Source organism: Apteryx mantelli, chromosome 3 (genome assembly GCF_036417845.1).
Source record: "Apteryx mantelli isolate bAptMan1 chromosome 3, bAptMan1.hap1, whole genome shotgun sequence".
In the NCBI taxonomy this organism is placed as follows: Eukaryota; Metazoa; Chordata; class Aves; order Apterygiformes; family Apterygidae; genus Apteryx; species Apteryx mantelli.
In genome coordinates this window covers 103454671-103477515 of record NC_089980.1, presented here as the reverse complement: position 1 = coordinate 103477515, position 22845 = coordinate 103454671, and positions in this window count along the sequence as shown.

The following is a 22845-nucleotide window of genomic DNA, read 5'->3' as shown; positions in this document are numbered from 1 at the left end:
CTGACATATGCTAAGTCATGTCTGCTCTGCGCCCACATTTCCCAAACCATAAAATGGCAATGAGCTTGTGCTTTGCAAAGTGCTTTGAGATATACTTATGAAAAGTGCTAGCATGCTATGTATTATTACCTTCCTCGATGACCAGAAAAGTTTTTGAGATCAACCTGGATAGCTTCCAAACAAGTCTTTTTATGATTTAACATGATTGTAATGAAGATGACAATGATTATAATGAAGATGGACTCCCTTTCTCAATCTAAATTGCTGTGAAGTATTATTATGATTTGCACAGAAACAGAAATAAGCCATTTGAAGAAGCAGCTGTGGCTTACTGAGATATTTTTGTCCTGTTTTCTTTTCTTCATCTTTTTATTTCAAAATATTTCATTTAATGGAGTAGTTTAAGGTGAAATTCTCTTCTGTGTGGTATAATTGTTCTGATAGCAAGGACTCCTCTTTCCAGCTTAACTCTAGTAGATCCAGGCAGCAATGCATGAAGACTCTCTTCAAGCTAAAAAGAGGTCAGTTTTGATAGTGCTGAGCCATATAAAACCATGTCAACCTTTATGTCGCCACTGTGCTGCTGTTGCAGTCAGAAGCAGCTGCTAGAGCAATTTGCTGTAGAAAGTTGTATCTTTTGTCTTCTTCTGGCTTATTTACCTGCCAATAAAATTCTGTCTTCACTATGCATTTTTTTAACTTCCTTTGAAAAGCTAATTTCTAGGCAAAGAAAATGCAGTAGGTCTAATTTCTTCTCAGTGAAGGAATATAGAATTTTTTTTATCTGAAATAGGTAAAGAATGTTAAGGTGTTAAGGAATTTTTCTGTATTGGAAATGACAACAGCAACAACATGTCTTATTGAACAAGGAAGTTATTGGATAGGAAAGAACTTATTACTTGTCATTCTTCAAGGGCTGATCTTATCCAATGTTTTCAATGTTTTCCTTAACATCTTGGCACAAAAATTAGGAATATGCTCATAATAATGATGTGAACTCAGAGCATTGTTTATATATGGGGGGACTGAATCATCATAGGAAATAAAGTTGTAGAAATGGAAGGAAACATAGTTGAATAGTGGATATGATCATATGCTTCAGGCTTTCAGTCAGTGTCACTGAAGAAAGAATGCGTGACACGTACATACTTCATGAGTCTGTGCTACTATTATCAAAACATAGCCCACAGTTATATAAATTAACCAAGTAATAACACTGTAGAGTGATATCACTATTTCAGCTCTCTTCCTCTCTCGGTTTCTGTCAGAAATCCCCTATAGGGATGAACCTGAATTACATTCCTATCACTGAATTCTTTGTGTAAAACCAAAAATCTTTCCTCATTCATCCTTTATCCTTCACTTTAACTCACAAATGGATTACTTCGCCTTCTTCTCCACAGGTATGTAATCCTGACCATCTGCTTCCACCCACTGTGACTGTGATCTCTTCTATGACAAAATAAACTCTAAGAAGGGCTTATTAAGAACCTTAGTTTTTGAGCAACTGACTAATAGTGGTATTTTTTACTATCAGCAGCCATTACTGTAATTACGTGCTTGTGCTCATGTTCTGCTGTTGTTTGCTAAGAGGAAGGGCACTTTTAAAACAAGAGAAAAAGACAGCTTGTAAGAGTTTAATTATAAGTATGTGTCCTGTACAGCTTCTCAACTACTGAGAATACGAACACCACTGAATGTAATTCTGCCACATAGGACTGCATGCAGCCAAAGTATGGGGCAATGTCAGGGCAGTACTTCCAGGAGTGCAGTGTTACTGCAGTGAGGAATCTCTTCTTCCTTGAATTTCTTTGTTCAGGATAGGGAAGGTGATTGTGTTCTAACCCCCGGAGACATAGAGGTTGAATAAAGGATTTAGCTACTTGAATTCAAGTCTGAAGTGGTAGAAAAGGCATGAGCGGTTACCGCCTAACTCAGAAATCAGCCCCCCCTTGGTGCCTTACGTTTTTATTGTAAAGTTGCCCAAATACTTAGAGCTGTGAACCAGTTATATGGTCATAAATGGCTCAGTCTTGCCTGGACTGAAAGTTTTCATACAAACCTCATGCCAAAATTCAAACAGCCTCTCCTTTACCCAATACTGTTCAAGAATTTAAGAAAGTAGTCCCAGAGTATCTGAAATTCCTGCATGAGGCTTTTAAAAAATAGGAGGGGTGGGGATGGTGTTGACCTTCAGTTATCTGACAGTGAATACTTACTTTGCTTGGAAGTGAGAGATCCTGGTTCAGTTTCCTCTTCAGCGTGAGGGGATACAAACCATCTCCTTGGCAGGATGTCCCTTTTCTGTAAGCAGCTCTTCTGTGCTAGTCAATCAAGACTGAGCGTTGCTGTATGACTTGCTACAGAGTAAGGGAGGAAACAATGGTGTTGCCTTTCCCTCCCATCTTACATGATAGTTTCATCATTACAGCACTTGCATAGGCTTGGGCTTTCATTTTTAATTCCACTGTATTTTATTCTTTTATTGTTGAACATAAAATGCATCTGAATAAAGCCAAGAATCTAAGACTCCCTTGTGCTCCAGGGAGTGCCCTGATTGCTAGGTAGAGAATCACATGCTGTCTTGCTGTCCATAGGCCCTCTGCATCCAGAGCTCCTTTTGGCACAGTGACATGGCTTCATTAGAAAGAGATGAATAAAATTAACAGAAATACAGAAAATGTTACTTGAATTAATAAATATATGCAATAATAAATGTATAATAAAAGGGGGAGTGTAATATTATATTGAATATTTTTATAAAGAGATCTTAAAACCTAATTTTGTAGGTCTAATTGCTTCTACTTAATGCATATTTTTTTCTAGTTAGTTTTCTGCATAATATTTAGTTTCCTTAGGTTAATTAAACACCGATATCTTTTTATGTTACTTGACATTTCTTGGTCTTCAAATGAAAAGTAAGGAAGGCTGTATTCTCAACCTACATAATGATTTTAATATTAATGCAACAGATTTTCATTAGGCTTCTGAGGCAGATGACTACAATTTAATATCTGTTTAATCATTATTCTTATGGCAATAGGAAAACAGTAGTTATTATTTGACTAAAATACAGTCAGATCTGTGTAATTCTCTTCTGTATTCTTGGTGTCACAGAGATTTTATCTCTCTAAATAAACCATTCTGAATTATTAGTGATTTTTTATATTTAGAGATTATCTCCTATAGCTTAATCATATTTTTATTATGAAATGAAAAATAAATGGGACAAGAATACTCTTTAAAAACTCTTTGAAATGCTCCTTCTTATAAATCAAGATTTTGTGCTAGAAATAGAAATGTTCACCTCATGAAATTACAAAATCAGGAATATTTACAGCAACCTTCACCTTCTGAAAATCACATGCTGGATATGCATTTGATTAATAATGCAATAATACAAATCACAACCCAAATTACATTCAGGAAATAAGATACAAGATGGTAAACTATTCCTTTCCTTGGCAGATTGGCATTCTGTAGTTGCATGACATTATAGTTCACATATGTATTATCAATATATTTAACTCTAGGTTTGCAAAAAATTTTCATACTGTAAATATAATATATGCTTCTAACAAACAATTGATGCATGAATTATCTATGATTGTATTGGCTTATCTGTATGTGGTGTATATATGAGTATTCTGAGGATTAAAAATAATTTTTCTTAGGATATAGGCTATTATATTTTCTCATGTGTCCCACAGAGAATAATTATGATAAAAATCATAACAAATTCATAAATCAGTCCAAGCAGACAATTAATGTAAGATAGAAATATTTAATTTTATTGAGTTATTGTTCTCTTAAGGTCACTGTTCTGTGCAACACAGATAAGCAATTAAGTCATCTTGATTTCCTACAAAGAACTAACAAGGTTAACTGCCAAAGTGGTTAACCTTGATCACTCTCTTACCACTGAGAAGCTTGAGAACAGTCTCACTGAAGTGGAGAGATGTTCCTCACAGAATCGCAGAGTGGTTGAGGTTGGAAGGGACCACTGGAGATGATGTAGTCCAACCCCCCTGCTGAAGCAGGGTCACCTAGAGCACGTTGCACAGGATTGTGTCCAGATGGCTTTTGAATATCTCCAAGGAAGTTTCTTCCTCCTGAAAGTACATTCCTTCTTTGCACTGTGATTTGCCCTCATCCAATAGGCTATGTGGACAATCTTCCTTTGACTGTGTGAAACAATACAGAAGAAACAAAGCATACCTGTAAATATAAATTCCAAAATTAGTAAAGGATACAAATCTACATTGGGCATATTTAGCAAAGAGTTTCGTATTAGTGGAGGTGTATGGCTGCAAGCTTCCGAAACCTGTTCTGGAAGGCCTGATAAATAACACAGTTAATGCTTACAGTAATAGGTGCAAAAGTAGGTTCAGATCTGTGCTGCCAGATATCATGGAAGTTAGTTTTATTGCAAACACCTAATTCATATTAAGCTGACAAAGCTAGCAGTTGCACACTCAACATCTGAGTTTGGTAGGATGATGCAAGAGTGTTACTGACACAGCCTGAGGGACATTTGTTGGTGTGATCAGAAATGTTAGGTGGATCAGCCTGAACTGAGTCAGAATGTATCTAGAACTGTTAAACCCCCACTTTTATGTAATTGACCAACTAAATAACATAAAGATTACTTTAATTCTTTCCTTCTGTTTCCAAACCTTTAAACATCTGTTGTGTTCCAATTGTGTGAATATGCATAGACATGCAATGAAGATCATTCGATCAGAATCAATCAGAAATTTCAAGTGCTGTCATTACCATGAGTGTATGATGACCACACTTTAAGGCTTAATAGCTCTTCAGAATATTGTCTATAATAGGGATTTGCAATATTTTTTCAGCTAGATTACTGCAATCACCATGTGTAGGTAGCTGTTGTCAGAACTAGGAACAAAATTAATAGCTTTAATTTAGAGTGCAGAAGAAAGCATGGTTATCTTTAATTCAAATTACTTTTAGCATTATCTTTGGGATGGATATTTGTCTAAATGATAAATACAACACTGATAATAGATTTAGAGAAGTATGTCACTTAACCTACATATTGTAAATACCCTTGGATAATCTGGAAGTTTCTTTCTATGTTAGACATTTTTCATATCTTTAAGAGAGAGATGCCTTTAAAACGGGCAGTTCGTCCAAGTGTCACCATTTTTAAGGGGTTCTCACTGCAAACAAATATAAAGTACTTTTATCTCATTAGAAAACACTCAGCTCCAGAATCACTTGATTCCTAGTTTCTTAGAGGAAATTAGGGTTCAAAGTAAATAGAAGAATATGTATTATCTGGGCGAGGAGTACAGACCAATACAGAATCCTAAAATTTTCTCTTTCCAACATCCTAGCTGATATCAGTGTTTTATAAAATGTCTCTTCCTCTTTGTTCCAGTTTAAAATTAGAATGTACAAATGCTTTAAATGAACCTGCCTGACTTTCAGCTGGAATAGAAGAGAAGGCTTTTGGAGAAAGGCACTGGTCTCTCTAAGAAGGTGACAGACACTGTCTTATGTGGTGCTTGATCTCATTTAATGTCCATCTTGACCTCCCACACTAGTCTTACCCTTACCTGAAGGGCCACAGGGATTTGGAGACACTGGTAGGGACACTGCAACCCAGACTTAAGGGCTTTAGAATCATATAGGTTGGAAGGGACCTTTGTGGGTCATCTTGTCCAAACCACTGTCAAAAGCAAGTCTAGTTAGATCAGGTGCTTAGAGCCATGTCCGGGTGAGCTGTGAACATCTCCAGGGGTGGAGACTCCACAACCTCTCTGGGCAACTGAGACCAGTATTTGAGTGTCTTCATGGTGAAATTTTGTTTCTGTATATTGAGCTGGAAATTTCTTGTGTTCCTACTTGTGTCTGTTGCCTCCTGTCCTTCCACCTCTGAGAAGACTTTGGCTCTGTCCTTCCCTATTGGGTAGTTGTAGACATCTGTAAGATATCCCTGAGCCATCCCTTCTTTAGGCTGAACAAACCCAACTCTCTCAGCCCCTCCTCACACATCCTGTGCTCCAGCCTCCAGCCATTTGAGTAGCTCCAGTGGGTCTCTGTGTTTCTTGTACTGGGGAGCCCAGAACTGGACACAATATTCCAGATGCGGTCACACAAGTGCTGAATAGAGGAAAGAATCACCTCCCTTGCCCTGCAGGCTACACTCTTGCTAATGCAGCCTAGGACATGATTGGCCTTTATTGCAAGGGCACACTGCTGGCTCGTGTTCAACTTGTTGTCCACCAGGATACCTGAGTCTTTTTCTGAGAAACTGCTTTTTAGTCAGTCAGTCCCCAGCCTGCACTGCCACATGGAGTTTTTCCATCCCAGGTGCCGGACCTTGCATTTGCCTTTTTTGACTTTCATGAACTTCTCGTAAGCCCATTTTTCCAACCTGTGGAGTTCCCCTTGGGTAGCAGCCGATAAGGCCTCCTACTTATCAACCACGTCACTAAATTCAATATTGATTGCAAAATTGCTGAGAGTGCAGGTGTATTAATGTTAGCTGTGTTAACAGGGATCAGATAAGGCACAGACCCAGGATCAGGCCTAGGCTAAGCTTACAGAATAGACATAACCACTTCCAAATATATCTTTACCATGCTACTGTGGAAAATTTCTTCAGCCCTCATCTCTCCTCTCTTCTTGCTTACTAAACTGAAGGCAAAAGTTTATTTTTCAGCCCTCAAATTAATCTTCAGCAGCTCGTTCTCTTCAGTTTGGCTTTCACACAATTCATTTACTTGAAACAGTCTTTTTCTAAATTCTGCAGAGACCTTCTAGCTAAGCCTTGCCATTTCTTCTTTATTGTAATTGTCCTCAGCCTTTCTGTATCACCTTTGTTACAATGCTCTCTCAGATTTTAGGACTCAGTACTCTTTCCAATGGTTTCTTTAGAAATGTGGGTGTGAAAAGGTAGAAGAGTACCAGTATTTTTAACTGAGAAAAAAGAAACTGAAAAACCCCAAACACCCAGGACTTTGGGGTGTCACTGTTCATGCCCAAATAGGTATCCAACGTCTATATTAGTATTATGGAATGACTACATCTGGAAACTGAAGCCATTCAGAAATCTAATGGGTATTTTGTCTTGTGTCATATTACAGCAGGCAACAAATTTCATCCAACCTAGATGTTTGGTATGTTTTTGAGAACAGTATCTCTTCTGAATCCCCCTCAGAATGAAGGTCTCATGAATGAAAATCTCGTTCGGGTTTTAACACCATTATAGGCTTCCTTTTAAATTACTTATGAAGGATACTCATTGCTCTTGAATCATTAAAGTGGACTTTTTATTAACAATTGTATCAGGTCACTGGTTTTGCATCAAAAGCTCTTTTCCTGGAATGTTAATGTTACATCTTTCATAACAATAAAGTATCCAGAATAGAGGGAGTTTTTGTACTGAGGACTCAGGCCAGACACATGCAGAGATGACGGCTTCCTATTTTTCTTCACTGTACCACTAGAAAAACTGCAGTACACTCTGAATATTCAGAATTTTCAAGGTAATTCTATATAGCTTTATATATCTATCCTCTGAAAAAGAAAAATGCTTTATTAGTACTTTATTGTCTGGCATCAGTTGGAAACTGAGGCAAAAACCTCTGATTCCAGAGAGTTAAGGTAGTGTATATCAGAAACATACAAAACTCCCTATAGCCTGAAGTATAAGAGCTCCTTTTCTCAGAGCCTGGTAAGGTGAAAAGATCGTGTGCCTCACATGAGAAAGTCTGTCATGCAGTCACCTTCTTTGTTCATACAATCTCCAAATTCTTCTAGATGGATAGTCAGCCATTATTCCCTGCTGTCAGGAGAGAATTCCTTGCTGTAGCAGCCTATGATGAGATTCGTCTCACCCGCTACAGTAGACATGTTCATCTGAGCTGGTTATGATAAGTCGGTGGAGAGAAATGCGCTTTAGAGCACATTACATCTGATGTGTTTTAGATGAGATAAAATGAATCATTCTTGAGTAGAATTTATTTATCTTTGCTGATTGTAAAGGGAGCATCAGGCAACTAGTTCAGATGTAGATAAGGTAGATATTTTGTCAGATGGATCCCATCGCTAGTTACTATTATGAAATACTTAATTGCTTTTTCAAATGTGTAGAACCCTAAGTAGACATGGTTGGAGGTGGATTTGGCTATGAAAACCTCAATTTCATGGAATTTGAGCTGTCTTTACAAAAGTGAAATGTCTTATGTAACTGTTACCTGAAAATTTCTTTTTCTGGAGTAACCGGGTCCATTGATCCAATCTATCCAGAGCATGTTACTTAAAATGGCACAAGATAAGTAATTGACACTCTGTTTGCTACTTCTTATTCATCAATCTCCTCGCTTTGAGGGAGGTCTCTTTTATTTAGTCTTTCTGCTTATTTTTTTATACAGCTGTTACAGCTTTCCAAATCTACAGATCTGTCATAAATGGCAGTACCTCAAAAGTGAAGCTGCCCATCTTTTGCCATTAATAGGTTTGTTCTGCCTTGAGGCTGTATATTACAGAGATTTACTATCATGGATCTGAGAACCCAGTTGTTGCAAGAAAGAAAACATTCAGATATGGCATAGAGAAGAATTTTCCCTCTTGTTGAAATTTGAAACAAATATAAGCAGCAATACAGTGATGAATATCTTCTGAGTCTGGTGAAAATCCAGTAAAAAATGCTACAGGAGGTGTGTATTCCTTGTTTTAAAAGTCCACACAAGGGCAGAAAAGAGTTACTTTGGGGAAAAACAGATTTTGATGAACAATCAAAATATTTATTCCACTCTAGGATATTTTTAAGGTGATCTCTACTGTGGACCACTGAATAAGTGGAAATAGTTTTGATTCAATGGGTACAATATACTGCTGTGTTCTTGTCAAGTTGCTCTGCATTTCTGTTTACTAAACAATTACAAGCATTTTGGAATTCACATTTCATTTTCTCCTTGTTTTTACACTAATTTTTTGCTTTAAAAATCTACATAACTATGTTGGTTAAGAAAATACATTGCCTTTGATTAAATAATATTAAATATTCATTACCTCTTGAAAGACCTTTTTATTTTCTACCCATTAGCATGTAGAAAATTTATATGTCGTATTCTGAATCTTTTGAAATTGTTCTTCTCCATTTTTGTTGCTGAAGGAGAAAGCAATTTAGAATCTGTGCCTGAGAAAGTAGAAGTGAAAGATGTCACATACTAATGAGCCTCCCTTTTCAGACTTAGTGGCTCTCTAGGAAGCAGCCCAAGCATTGTGCTGCTAAGTAGAAATCTGAAAAGCATTAGAAAGGGCTCAGTGTAAGGATCCATGGGTTAGGGAGCTAAACTGCTCTGTGTATCCCGGCTTTTACACAGGGTAAGGACTTTGTTTCTGTCCCTCAACTTGCTTGGAAGTACTCTAGAAGGAAAACAGAAGCAATGTTTTTAGGAGGGTGATCAGGAGAGATTGAGAGTTCTGCAGCAATGAATAATTAGACTAAGGCTCTAGCATGATGAACGGGGGCAGGTAGCAATGGACAGAACCAAACAACTGGCATTTGTGATCACCAGTAGCTCAGTCAGGCAATTTGCAGAGCAGCCTGCTCCTTATCCAAAGCAGCTAAGCATGTGCTTAACTTTCAGTAGTCAACGAGTGTTATTGGAGGTGGTGGTTGTTTGAAGTCAGCTAAAACAGCTAAAAGATTTCAGAGAAATTCAACTTGCTATCAGACTGCAAGAATTGTCACTGATGCCTGCGTTCATGCTCAGTTTGTGTTGCAGTCAGTGCAGAGAGAGAGAGGGGCATCTCCAGATCGTGACTTAGATCTTAGTTAGGCCCTTCAGAGAGCCTATTATTTTCTATTCCTGCATTTTCTAGTCCTCTGAGTGCAAAGGGAGCACAGAGTGACTGGGTGCCTAGCTTAGACACCCCATTCAAATGCCAGAAGTTAGGTGGGATGAATCCTGGCCCAAGCCACTTATTTGACTTACTACATAAAATGTGTATTTTGTTTCATTTAATTTTTAGGAAAACCACTATAAAATTATTTTTTTCTTACTAATATGAGGTGTAATGTAATGAATGAAGCTTAATCCTGAAGGACTGCTGAGAACATGGCCATTTGTCTTCTGGCAGTAGCCTGTGGGCCTTGGTAATGGGTGCAGGATATCCTTATTACTGTTCAGTAGGAAAATGCTAGCAGGCAAGGCTGCTCATGCCAGTAAGAGAGACAACCATAATTTGAAAATGCCTTTAAAAACATCTGACAGATAAGTGCGTATGTGTCTTTAAACTGATAAATAATCACAGTGTCAGTAACATTTCTGCATGCATTCTTCAGGGACTGAAATCATGCCTAACCAATCTGATAGCCTTCTCTGATGGAATGACTGGCTGGGTAGATGAGGGGAGAGCAGTGGATGTTGTCTACCTTGACTCCAGCAAGGCTTTCAACCCTGTCTCCCATAACATCCTCATAGGTAAGCTCAGGAAGTGTGGTTTAGATGAGTGGACAGTGAGGTGGATTGAGAACTGGCTGAATGGCAGAGCTCAGAGGGTTGTGATCAGTGGCACAGAGTCTAGTTGGAGGCCTGTAGCTAGCGGTGTCCCCCAAGGGTCAGTACTGGGTCCAGTCTTGTTCAACTTCTTCATCAATGACCTGGATGAAGGGACAGAGTGCACCCTCAGCAAGTTTGCTGACGATACCAAACCGGGAGGAGTGGCCGATACGCCAGAGGGCTGTGCTGCCCTTCAGAGAGACCTGGACAGGCTGGAGAGGTGGGCAGAGAGGAACCTCATGAAGTTCAACAAAGGCAAGTGCAGGGTCCTGCACCTGGGGAGGAATAACCCCAGGCACCAGTACAGGTTGGGGGTTGACCTGCTGGAAAGCAGCTCTGTGGAGAAGGACCTGGGAGTGCTGGTGGACACCAAGTTAAGCATGAGGCAGCAACGTGCCCTTGTGGCCAAGAAGGCCAATGGTGTCCTGGGGTGCATCAGGAAGAATGTTGCCAGCAGGTCGAGGGAGGTGATCCTCCTCCTCTACTCAGCCCTGGTGAGGCCCCATCTGGAGTGCTGTGTCCAGTTCTGGGCTCCCCAGTACAAGAGGGATGTGACACTACTGGAGCAAGTCCAGCGAAGGGCTACAAAGATGATGAGGGGACTGGAGCATCTCTCTTATGAGGAAAGACTGAGAGAGCTGGGCCTGTTTAGCCTGGAGAAGAGAAGGCTGAGAGGGGATCTTATCAACGTGTACAAGTATCTTAAGGGAGGGTGTCAAGAGGATGGAGCCAGACTCTTTTCAGTGGTGCCCAGCAACAGGACAAGAGGCAATGGGCACAAACTGAAACACAGACAGTTCCATCTGAACCAGAGGAAAAACTTTTTCACTGCGAGGGTGACAGAGCACTGGAACAGGTTGCCCAGAGAGGTTGTGGAGTCTCCTTCTCTGGAGATATTCAAAACCCACCTGGACGCGATCCTGTGTAATGTGCTCTAGGTGACCCTGCTTGAGCAGGGGGGTTGGACTAGATGATCTCCAGAGGTCCCTTCCAACCTCAACCATTCTGTGGTTCTGTAATAAAACATCAGTTCCCTCAAAATCCTTGTCAGGGTCTTATGTTAATTCTTTACTTATCAACCTATCTTTGTAAGGACAACTTTCAGAAGACTGAATGGAGAAGAGTGATTACATAGCATATCTGTCCCTGAAACATTATTTCTTGATGTTATAGCTTTAGAAAGGACAACTACAAATGGCAATTGTGGTGTAGCAGATAAATTCTGCTTGTGTGTCAGTACACACTGGGAAAGGTGAGAGGAGTAGACTGAACAGATCCTTCATTTCATTCACACAGCGTGATTATGCAGGAGTTTTAAATTCAGCTCTCATTTCATTTTATTTTCAGCTCCATTCAGTTTCTAGTGAAGTGTTCCTGTGTTCATCAGAAAAAAGGAGGATCTGATTGGGGAGCAGGGGGAAGCATGTGTTCAGTTATAGAAAGCAATATCATCTCTTCCCTAATTCTGACTAGTTGTTATTCCCTTAAGTAGCATTAATTAGGCTCATGTACTTTGCAATCTGAGTCATGGACATAGATACTGGGCAAATGCCAGTGGCAGCCCACTGATGCCATGTGTAGAAGACAGAGCCTGGAGAACCTCTAGGGGGGATCGTGTGGGGAGCCTGAAGGTCTGGCCCAAATTTTCCAGGAATCGTATTTCTGAGCTTTCTTTATAGCACTGCTCCCAGACAGCTCATGCTCTTCCTATTGGCCAGTCAGAGCAATGTGGGACAGGATGTTAAGCACTTGCATCTTAAAATTTGTGATGTCCTGAGTAATTCATTCCATTCAGCATGCTTTTTAAACAGTGAAGGAATATAAGCATAACTGTGGTTACTCTTTTCTTGTGGCAATTTTACACAAGTCTGTGTACGGTCATTTTTTCTGAGCTGGTTGTATGTACCATAGCAGCCATGTCTGAGGTTTTGATTTAACACCACTCTATGGGAATGTTTCATGTTTAACAAATTTCAGTGTGTTCATCATCATCAGTAACATACAACTGAGAGGAAAAGGGCAGAAAGAACAAAGAGTAGAACATTCTGAAGACAATCTCTCCCTGTATTTCAGTTTAAAGAGCAAACCTTAGAATAAAGGTGGCCAGCTCCACAGGGAGCCTCTTCCCCTGCCAAGAAGAAAACAGGGGTCAGGAGCTTTGGTGCTCTTTGAGAAGTTGCCTTAGGTGAAATGTGGAGCAGTAGCAACTGGGGGAGAGAGCAAGCACACCAAATTGCATGAATTATGGGCCAGCTGGGACTCTTCCAAGGTTTCCCTCACTTCTCAGGGAGCAGCCAGGAGTCCTACTTAAGAAGCCTTCTCCCTCCCTAAGTAGACCTCAGAGAAACAACAAGCATGGCAGGGGCATACATTCACTGCTTTTTGAGTCTTATCGTGGCCTCAGCAGGTGAGGATGGAGCTGTGAATGAACAGAATCTCCTGTGTGGATACTAGTAAATAAAAAATAAATGGGTTGTGGCATCATAAAGAATATTGCGGAGCTATCAAATAGTAGGTATTAACATGGCCTTGAGGTGTATTATATCAGGGCTTTTGTTGACATTGTTTCTTTTTAAAGATGAATTTCTTCCTCCTTTGTCTGCTATTGCCCTGCTGTCTGCTTAGATCATTAAATCACTGGAGTGGTGTTCAGCCTTACAGTCTTCTATCAGATATCTGATGCAAACCAGGGGCTGTAGAATATTCAATATTAATAATTGGCTAAAGCAAACAGTGGCAAACGTAAGCATCTTTGGTGGAATTTATTTAAAGAAGCCAAAGAGAGAAATGCAATCTCATATGGTTATTATTTTCTTTTTAAATGGTTCTAGTGTTCAAAAAAAGTTCTTTGTGGAGGATTTGTAAGCATAAATGGTTGCCTGACATACTAATCTATATTAGTGATTAATTTATATAGAGGATATTTTACTATGCAGCAATTCCTATAGAAGGTTAATCATGCACAAATAGGCCATATTTTGAAAGTTTGGTCCAGGGCCTTTAATGATGACCGGGTGTCACGAAGGAGTGATGCATTTCACTCGTAAGAGGGAAGCAGCACTATGTTTATTGTGGTAAGACAGTGACTTAACAAAGTTCAGTCGTAAATAAGAATGATTTAACAAGGTTTGATTGGCAAGGTTCACTCAGTTATTTACTGCATAAAGGACAGGGTCAGATGCGTGTGCAACGGAGACCCTCCCGTTGAGTCACGAGGTTCAGAAAGGACCCCCTTGCTTTCTAAACTTCTGAGAGGAGCCTAGGTGTGGCTGGATCCAATCTTAGTCCCAAACTTGGTCAACGGTTCATGTCTAAAGGAGTATGTGCAAAGGGGACCCTCCCGTTGAGTCACGAGGTTCAGACTGGATCCCCTTGCTTTCCAAACCCCCTCGGAGGAGCCTGGGTGTGGCTGGATCCAATCCTAGTCCCAGACTTGGTCAAGTTTATGTCTAAAGGAGTGTGTGTGAAGGAGACCCTCCTATTGAGTCATGAGGTTCAGAAAGGACCCCATTGCTTTCTAAACTCCTTCAGAGGAGCCTAGGTGCAGCTGGATCTGATTCTAGACTCAGACGTGGTCAACGGTTTATGTCTAAGGGATTATGTGCACAATTAATCAGAGGTATAACTTAGCAAAGTTTCACGAAGTTCGCAGAAGTTCAGCATGCTATTAATCACTTCCCAAGGATCTGTCACGGGTAAGGAATCTCTCAACCTCGAGGAGTAACCTTGAGAGGCGTCCCTGCTCAAGGGGAGGTTCTGCAGTGCAGCCCACTGCCATGCAGGAGAGCTCAATGGGCTCTAGGCTGCCCCCTGTTTATGGTGGGGGGAGATGTTTGACTCATATTTGCATGCTAGACGGGCCTTAGTTGGCGCATGCTCAACCAGCCCCTGCATACGTGACAGGGAGGTCAGGTTGAGGGGGAGAGAGCACATCAGTGCGGGGGGCAAAGGAGCACACCGTCACACCGGGTAAGTAGCAAATATGTTTTTGTAAACTTAGGAACAAATTTTTTATGTCAAAGTTTATAAACATGAGACTAGTGAGACTAGAAACTTCAGTATGAACATCTCTAAAAATGAACGCAAGCAAGGTAGTCATAAAGACAATTATATACAGTCATCAAATCAATTTAATATCTAAAAAATATGCTGTGAGCATCACTAAAGACAAGCAAAGTATCTTTTTGCCACAAAGGGCTTGGGATCTTATCTATGAACACATGCTGCACCAGAAAATTCATAAAAATCTAGCCTTTATTGTCCTAGTTTAGTCATCATTTAGTAATGCAACAGTAATTAGTTAGTAATGTAATAGTACCTGTAGAGGATGAACAAAATTAAGACAAATGAGGATTACAACATAGACAGAACTATGTGGTTACTTAATTCAGTCAGAAGTGTGTCGTGATAGTTATCTTCTGGAATAAGCTGACAAAGAACACTACTATGTCACAACATACCGGAGATTGATTTCAGTTCAGACAACCTCAGACATAATGGTTAGTGCAGATGATAGCTAATGCTGCAATTTACATACCATGGATCAATGCTAAAATTGGGTAATTAGCATAAGTAAGTCATGCATCTATCTCCTACATTCCTTCCTCTACAGGTATTCAGGCATAACTTTAAACTGGTCCCCAATGTGCCATGTTCACAATCATGATCAGCAGTAGGAAATTAAATGTTGAGTTCAAAAGCAAAGAATCAGCACTACCTTTATGAATTTAACATTCAAGTCAAGCAATTGAGTTATCAAAGTTTGAATTTAGAACAGTTTCCAGTTATCTATATCTCCATGTGAAATCTGCTGTTCTTATAAAACAGCTAGATATCCAGCAAGTATTAGTCATTAGAAAACCACAACGCAACTTCAGGTTTCATGGTAATTAATGCTAGCTGTGACAAAGATGCAAGAGGATACTTGGGTTTTTTTAAGACTTACGAAAGCTTGGATTTGATTTTGATCTTTTCCTTGCAAAAGAACTGTAACAATACATATTCCAAAATGAAAAACCAAAATAGATTTGTAGGTAGTAGTTAAAGGGTTTTTTGGTAACATATGGAGTTCTATAACTGTGATCTTGGGATGGATGTTCATTTTATAGTTATGATCAGGCTCTAGGGTCAATAATGACTATTGCCATAGATTTTCTATCTTTTTTCCAAGAATCTGCCAAAATTTTTACATCAGGAAAATTGTGTGTCTGGGTGTGTGGCTATTCAAAGATCCTAAAGCTCTTTCTGTTCTATTTACATGTTTCAGGCCCTTGGATCTTTAGATACGAATGTCCTCTTATTAAAACTAAATATTGACACTTTAAATATTACCTCCAAAATACAGTAAGTACTGTATTTTCAGAGACATCATATCTTCTAGCCATTCTTTAGATAATACAATTTCTTGCTGTAACATTTTACTTAGGGGCAGAGAGCCTCACAAGGATAAGAGAGTAACAAAACATTGACCTTTGCATGCAGCTAACCTTGGATCACAATATGTAACCTATTTCAGGAATTCCACCCCACTCCTGAACTCTTATAAAAGGAGTCAGAGGACATGTGTCCTCTTCTTGTGACTTTTATTGTGATCACAGCAGTGTTTAAAATGATTTTGTGTGCATATGTTCAAGAAGTTCTGATGCAGACCTGACGACACTGTTGGCTTTATCTGATATACGATGGAAAGTTCTTGCTCAGTAACACTGCTGCTAGAGTAGTTCCCTAAACTCATGTATCTTTTTTGCTCTAGAAAGACTGTGATCAATATATCTACCATGAATCTCTCTTCTATTCCCATAGCCAATTTACAGCATATAACTTCATGTTTCAGCTTGCTCACTTTTTGTATCTTTGCAAGTTCAGTGAGCTCTAGCAAAGCCAGCAGATGGGAAACAGGAGCTTGCTCTCTGTATACAGTACAATTTGAATGAGCAATGAAATATCTCTGTTTACAGAATCTCTGCTTGCAGAGAATCTTGTGCATTCTGTTGCACACTCTAAGGAAGTACTTCACGCTTACAGAAAGGCAATTTAAAAGAAAAAACACTCAGGCTCTCTGTTGTCTTCCTTTTGAAACACCCCGTTTTTTTTTATTTTTTGGTCTTTTTTTTTCCAAACCCATAGCTCCATTAAACTAAAATAAAAAATTAATTTAAAATGTGTCATTTTCCATCTTAGATGGGTACTGCAATCATTCTCCTTTTCCATCAAAAAAAATGTAGGTTGTGAACCTGAGTCAACACTTAGAGGATATTGTTTCCCTTCCGTTGGAGGCAAATAACACTAGAGCAACAGAGTGCCAAGGGAGGCAGTGTGTCATCTGTGTTTTGCATATGTAAGTGCTGAAGGTGAAATTGCACAAGGAAGGCAGTTCAAAGAAGAAACCTGCTGTAGGTGTTGCCTTTCTCTCCATTGACTAAAGAGGAATCTAGCTCCCTACATTCCCTGGCTCAAGTCAGCCTTTGTGTGTATCCTTCATAATGGGGAATCAAACCACAGTTCTTAATTGGCTCTATACTCTAACATGATATTGACTTACACCCTAATTAATCCTGTCAGATGGTAAGTATCATGGTTGACTAATAACAGAAGAAAGAAAGTGAGGGAGTATTATTGTCAATGTGAAACCAGTTTAATCATAGACTGAACTTCGCTTGAGGATGGCTACATGAAGAATTCCAACTTATTTCCAGTTGTATAAGTATAATGTGAACTGTGATGTGTCATCAGTCATTTACTAGTTTGTTTTTGGCTTGCAGTATTCGAGACAAGCCTACAAAGTATCAAATGCCACAGCCCTTCTGGCAAAATCTCTTTTCAATATGACAAGAGGAAAGGCCAACTCTGGTAGAAAAAAACAACCAATCCCCTACACTGCTCCTTGTCTTTTTTAAGGAAAACATTCTATATTCCTCCTCCTTTCAAAGGAATCCCTTCCAGAAACATTGCACTCGCCCTCTTTCTTCTGCATGACAAGGTGCTCCAGCAGCAGGAATCAGACCACAGACCTTTCCATAGTTCCTTCAGAGCAGCTGCTATTCTAGGTCTTTCAACAGTTGTACAAAGGTATGCTGTTTAATTTGTCCACAGTGTAAATAAAGTACATAAACCAGTACTAAACAGACATGGATTTAAATGAGATGTTTGGAAGACTTTACTCCATTTGTTACTGTAGCAAGGAAGTTAGCCTCAGTTTGGAAAATAACTTTCTAGTGTTGCAGTGTTTGCAGCTGGAATGGAGTTGACTCAAATTACCAAGAACAAAATTGATTTTGGAATATACTACTGAAGTACAGCTTATTCTGTCAAAAATGATTACGCATGGAGGAACTGCTGACTCTGTAATGTTATGTACATTGCTCTCTTTCATTCTTTCTTTGGTAAGAGAATCTTAGCAGCTTTCCTAACTGGCATTTTCTTCTCAGAATGTCTTCTGCTGGCTGAAAGATGGATTTCATGCTGAACCCCAACTCACAGATTTATTGATGCTTATTTCAGCTGGAGAACCAAGAAAAGTCTGAGAGCTATTTATTTATTTATTTATTTATGGTTCTTACATAATTAAACCTGTCGTGATTAGCTTTGATATGATGAATTACCAAGATAAAAGCATAGCATGCTTTGTACACATTCATTTCACTTGCAAACACAGCACAGATCTTCATTATTGTCTGTGGTGCACTTCCAATAATATAAGTTTGTTTAGAGAATGCAGAAATCAGTTGTCTGAAGACTGTAGAAATGTGATCGAGTCTGGTGAGAGCTATGCAGGCTTTTCTTTTTGGGTTTACTTTATTTTTGAAACGAAAGCTGTAATTTTGACAGAAGCTTGTTCTTTTGCCCCAGCATGTCCATGACTCAATTCCAATCACTAGGATTAGGAAATAAGCTCTGCTGACTCTTCTTCCCAAAAGTCTTTTCCTGATATCCTTTTTTTAATATTTAACTATGTCTGCATATTTCTCTTGTGTAGCACATTGTCCTGCTTGTTTCTAAACAGGCTGTGTCTTGTCTTCTAGTGGCACAGATCTTCTTGATAAAAATAGAGAAAAATATATGGTCATTCTGAATCATCAGTTAAAAAGGTTGCTTGTAACTGAACTTCTCTAGAGCAACTTGGAGGTCAGTTCCTAAAATATTATCTTCAGTGAAGATCACTCAGAGGCCTGGATCTAATTCAGTTGATTAAACACTGAACAATCAGGTCAAATTAAATAACTTGAATATAATTGATTTCATCTTTTACGCTATTCACACGCATTCCTCTTGGGCAGAGTTCTCAAACCTTTTCTATAGTGTAGACCACACTTCATTGAGGATCTTGTTAAGGTTAGCCTCTCCTTTTTTGAGACTGTATGTGCTATTTTTACGTTCTATTTGCTCTAGTCTCTGCTGATTTTTCACAAAGACCCTGTCTATCTCCTCTTCATTTTCCCAAATGATGCACAACTGTTCACCTTATCCTGCAGCTCCTTCACCTGGTGACTCAAAGCCTTGACCAGAACACACCTCCCAGAGGAGAGGTCCCCACAGCCCCCAGTCCCAGGGAGAATCACCAGGCACTCTCTGCAGCCCAAAATCTGGTGAGCAGCAGCCTCCCACTGAGTTCTGTTTGGGTCAGGGTCTCCAGTGTGCCAAGGGCTTTAGCCCCAGTTGCTGCCAAAGAGTGTGTCCTGCAGTGTGTTGAGACCATGGTGGCACAGTCTTGAGCAGAGCTGGGCCCCTTTGCTGTACTAACTGCTGTGGAAAACCTGCTATATCCCTATCTGTTGTGCTCTGTGGACCTAGCCCCCCCCCCACATCCAGAGTCAGCCTTGCTCAGCGGCAGCCTACATTCAAAGATGCCAAAAGAAGCTCCCAGAAGCTCTGGAAGCAGAGCCAGAAATGCCTGTACAAACTGCCAGCACCAACAGTGAGCAGCAGCCCAGGTAGTGAACCAAATCCCGGGTTGTGCCTTGCCTGGCCAATGGCTGAAGCCCTGTTTGCAGCCTCTCTTTGCTGCACTCCCTAAGGCCAGATGCCTGCCTCTCTGGGGTGAGGCTCCCCAATACTGGTCCTGCACAGGTGACTGTCACTCCGTTCATAGGTACATCCTGTACATCTCCCCATACATCTTGTATAGAGCACAGATGTGTCAAGTGTGGTGAGAAATTTGTGCTAGGGAGATGAGTGAGTTAGCAGCTGCAAAGGGCATTGGGTGCATTTTGTGCCCCATTTTGCATTGAGAGTTGGCAGTGAGAGTGCTCAAGGGCTGAGGCAGCATGTAGACAGGAAGGTCTGTGCCACCTGGCCCAGAGGTTGCAAACATAACGCTGGTTTGGCCCAGGATGCCCATCTGGAACATCCCTCATTGTAGGCTGGGGACTTTCTTTAGCCTGCTACATATGCTTTCTCTCTGACTTCTGCGTTCTGAAGCCTGATCCTAACTCCTAGCCTAGTTATTGCCTGACTTCAGAGAATCACAGAATAGTTGGGGTTGGAAGAGATGTCTGGAAATCATCTGTTCCAGCCCCCCTGCTCAAGCAGTCAGTTAGAGCAGGTTGCCCAGGATTCCGTCCAGAAAGCTTTTGAATATCTCCAAGGATGGAGATTCCATCACCTCTCTGGGCAACCTGTTCTAGTGTTCAACCACCCTCACAGTAAAAAAGGTTTTCCTTAGATTCGGATGGAACTTCTGGTGTTTCCATTTGTGCCCATTGCCTCTTGTCCTGTCACTGGGCACCCAGGAAAAGAGTCTGGCCCCATCCTCTTTATATCTTCCTATCAGGTATATATACACATTGATAAGATTCCCCCCCCCCCCAAGCCTTCTCTTCTCTCTCTGGTCCCTTCATCATCTTTGCAGACCTTTGCTGGACTCGCTTCAATATATCCACATCTCTCTTGTACTGGGAAGCCCAGAACTGGACACAGCACTCCATATTTGAGCACAGTGCTCACCAGCACTGAGGGGAAGGATCACCTTTCTTGACTTGCTGGCAATGCTTTTCCTAATGCAGCTCAGAAGGCTGTTGGCCTTCTTTGCCTCGAAGGCACATTGCTGGCCCACGCTGAGCTTGTTGTCCACCAGGTCTCCCAGGTCCTTCTCTGCCAAGCTGCTCTCCAGCTGGTCAGCCTCCAGCCTGTACTGGTACATGGGGTTATTCCTCCGCAGGGGCAGGACCCTGCACTTCCCTTTATTGAACTTCAGGAGGTTCCTCTCTGCCCATCTCTCCAGCCTACTGAGGTCCCTCTGAATGGCAACACAACCATCTCGTTTATTAGGCATTCCTCCCAGTTTTGTATCATCTGTGAAATTGCTGAGGTGTGTTCCATCCCATCATCCAGGTCATTAATGAAAATGTTAAACAGTACTGGATCCATTATCGACCCCTGGTGGATGCAACTTATGACTGGCCTCTAGCTGGACTTTGTGCTGTGATCACAATCCTCCGAGCCTGGCAATTCAGCCAGTTTTCAGTCCACTTCACTGTTCACCTATATAGGCTGCACTTCATCAGCTTGTCTATGAGGATGTCATGGGATAAAGTGTCAAAAGCTTTACTAAAATCAAGATAATCAGCATCCACTCCTCTACCACCTCCATCAGCCAGTCATCTCATCATAGAAGGCGATCAGGTTGGTTAAGTATGATTTCTCCTTCGTAAACCCATGCTGACTACTCACAATCACCTTCCTGTCCTTCACGTGTCTGGAAGTAGTATCTGGGATTAGTTGTTCTGTCACCTTCCCAGGGATCAAAGTGAGGCTGACCAGCCTGTAGTTTCCTGGATCCTCCTCCTTGCCCTTCTTGAAGACAGGAGTGACATTTGCTCTCTTCCAGTCCACAGGAACCTCTCCCGACTGCCATGACCTTTCAAAGATAGTTGATAGTGCCCTTGCAATGACATTGGCCCACTTCCTCAGTACTCACAGGCTCATCCTGTAAGGGCCCGTGACTTGGACCCTACTAGAAAAGACAGAAGCCTCAAAGAAATGAGTTTATTCAAACTGTGATGAGCCATCATCTGTGCCTGCAAGCTTTCTATGAAGCTCTTTTTCATGTGAGCTGAGTCTCCTAGTGTGACTTCACTCTTAATTTTAGATTTTGCTGCTGTCTTCAGACATGTCCAGATGTAAACAGAGTCTGGAGCTCATACTGGTGCCAGCCCTCAAATTAGTTTCTATGCTGAAATAGCCATTTCTCCCATGTGGTTCTGAAATCTTATCCCTAATCTTAATAATAGCCATTGTCTCAGTTACCAGCTGATACCATTTCTAGCCTTAATTAGAGAGCAGTCCAATTTGGACTTGACCAAAACATGGTCACTTGCCACCAAAACATGGTGACACTATCACTTAAGGATCCAAACCTGTACCAGCCATCTTTAAGTCTGGCGGCGGTTTTGGAACTCCTTCCACTAAGTTTTCTTCCTGACCTTAACTCCAGTCCTATTCCTAGGTAACAACAGGCCACTGTCACCTCCCACCTGATCCAAAATGTCAGCATTGACTGTACACTCAGTAGTTCTCAACTACGTATGAAAACTTTTTCCAAAGAACTCATCAGCACTGTTACCCAGCTTATCTTTTTCCAGTCCAGTCCCTTCCCACACCTTTGTCTCAGAACCTCAGGCAAGTGCAGACCTATAAGTCCTGGGAATCACATCTGCTCATTTCTCAACTTAGCATTTATCCTTTCTCTCTGACCTCTGCTGATTTTAACTCTAGCCTTTGTTTTCAGGCAAGATGGAGATTTCCTTGAAGGAATATGTTCTGGACCCTGCTCCAGGACATGCCTATGCATTCATCTTTTAGAAAGTAGGAGCGGAACCAGGAACCTCTAAGATCCTCAAGGGTCTTCTCTTTTCCCCAAGGAACAGGGGAGAATCAGGCTCTTGTTGCTTGATTTCACTTACTGACTGCATGAATCTTTTTTCTATATCCTTCTATACCCTTCTATACCTTTCTATATCCTTCTAATATGGGATGGTGAGTGCCCTGATCTGACTGTTCTGGTGAAAGCACTTTTTTTCAGTGAATTGCAGTAGTAACTGCAGACTGTGAAGGACGTACATGTTTGAAGATCAGTCCCTTGTTTATGACCAGCCCCCTTAGAACTTAGTTTCCCTGTAGAGATTTTAAAAGCCATTTCCATAGTGCGTAACCTGGAGGGTAGCATATTGAGCACTGGGCGTAGTCTCTAAAGACTTCAGCATTCAGAATTTCTTGAGGGTAAAAGGAACTTGCTCTGAAGCTCTGAGGTTAAGTGATTGTTTAGATGCCTCTCTGTGCTTTGTATTATGCACATAGTTAGCAC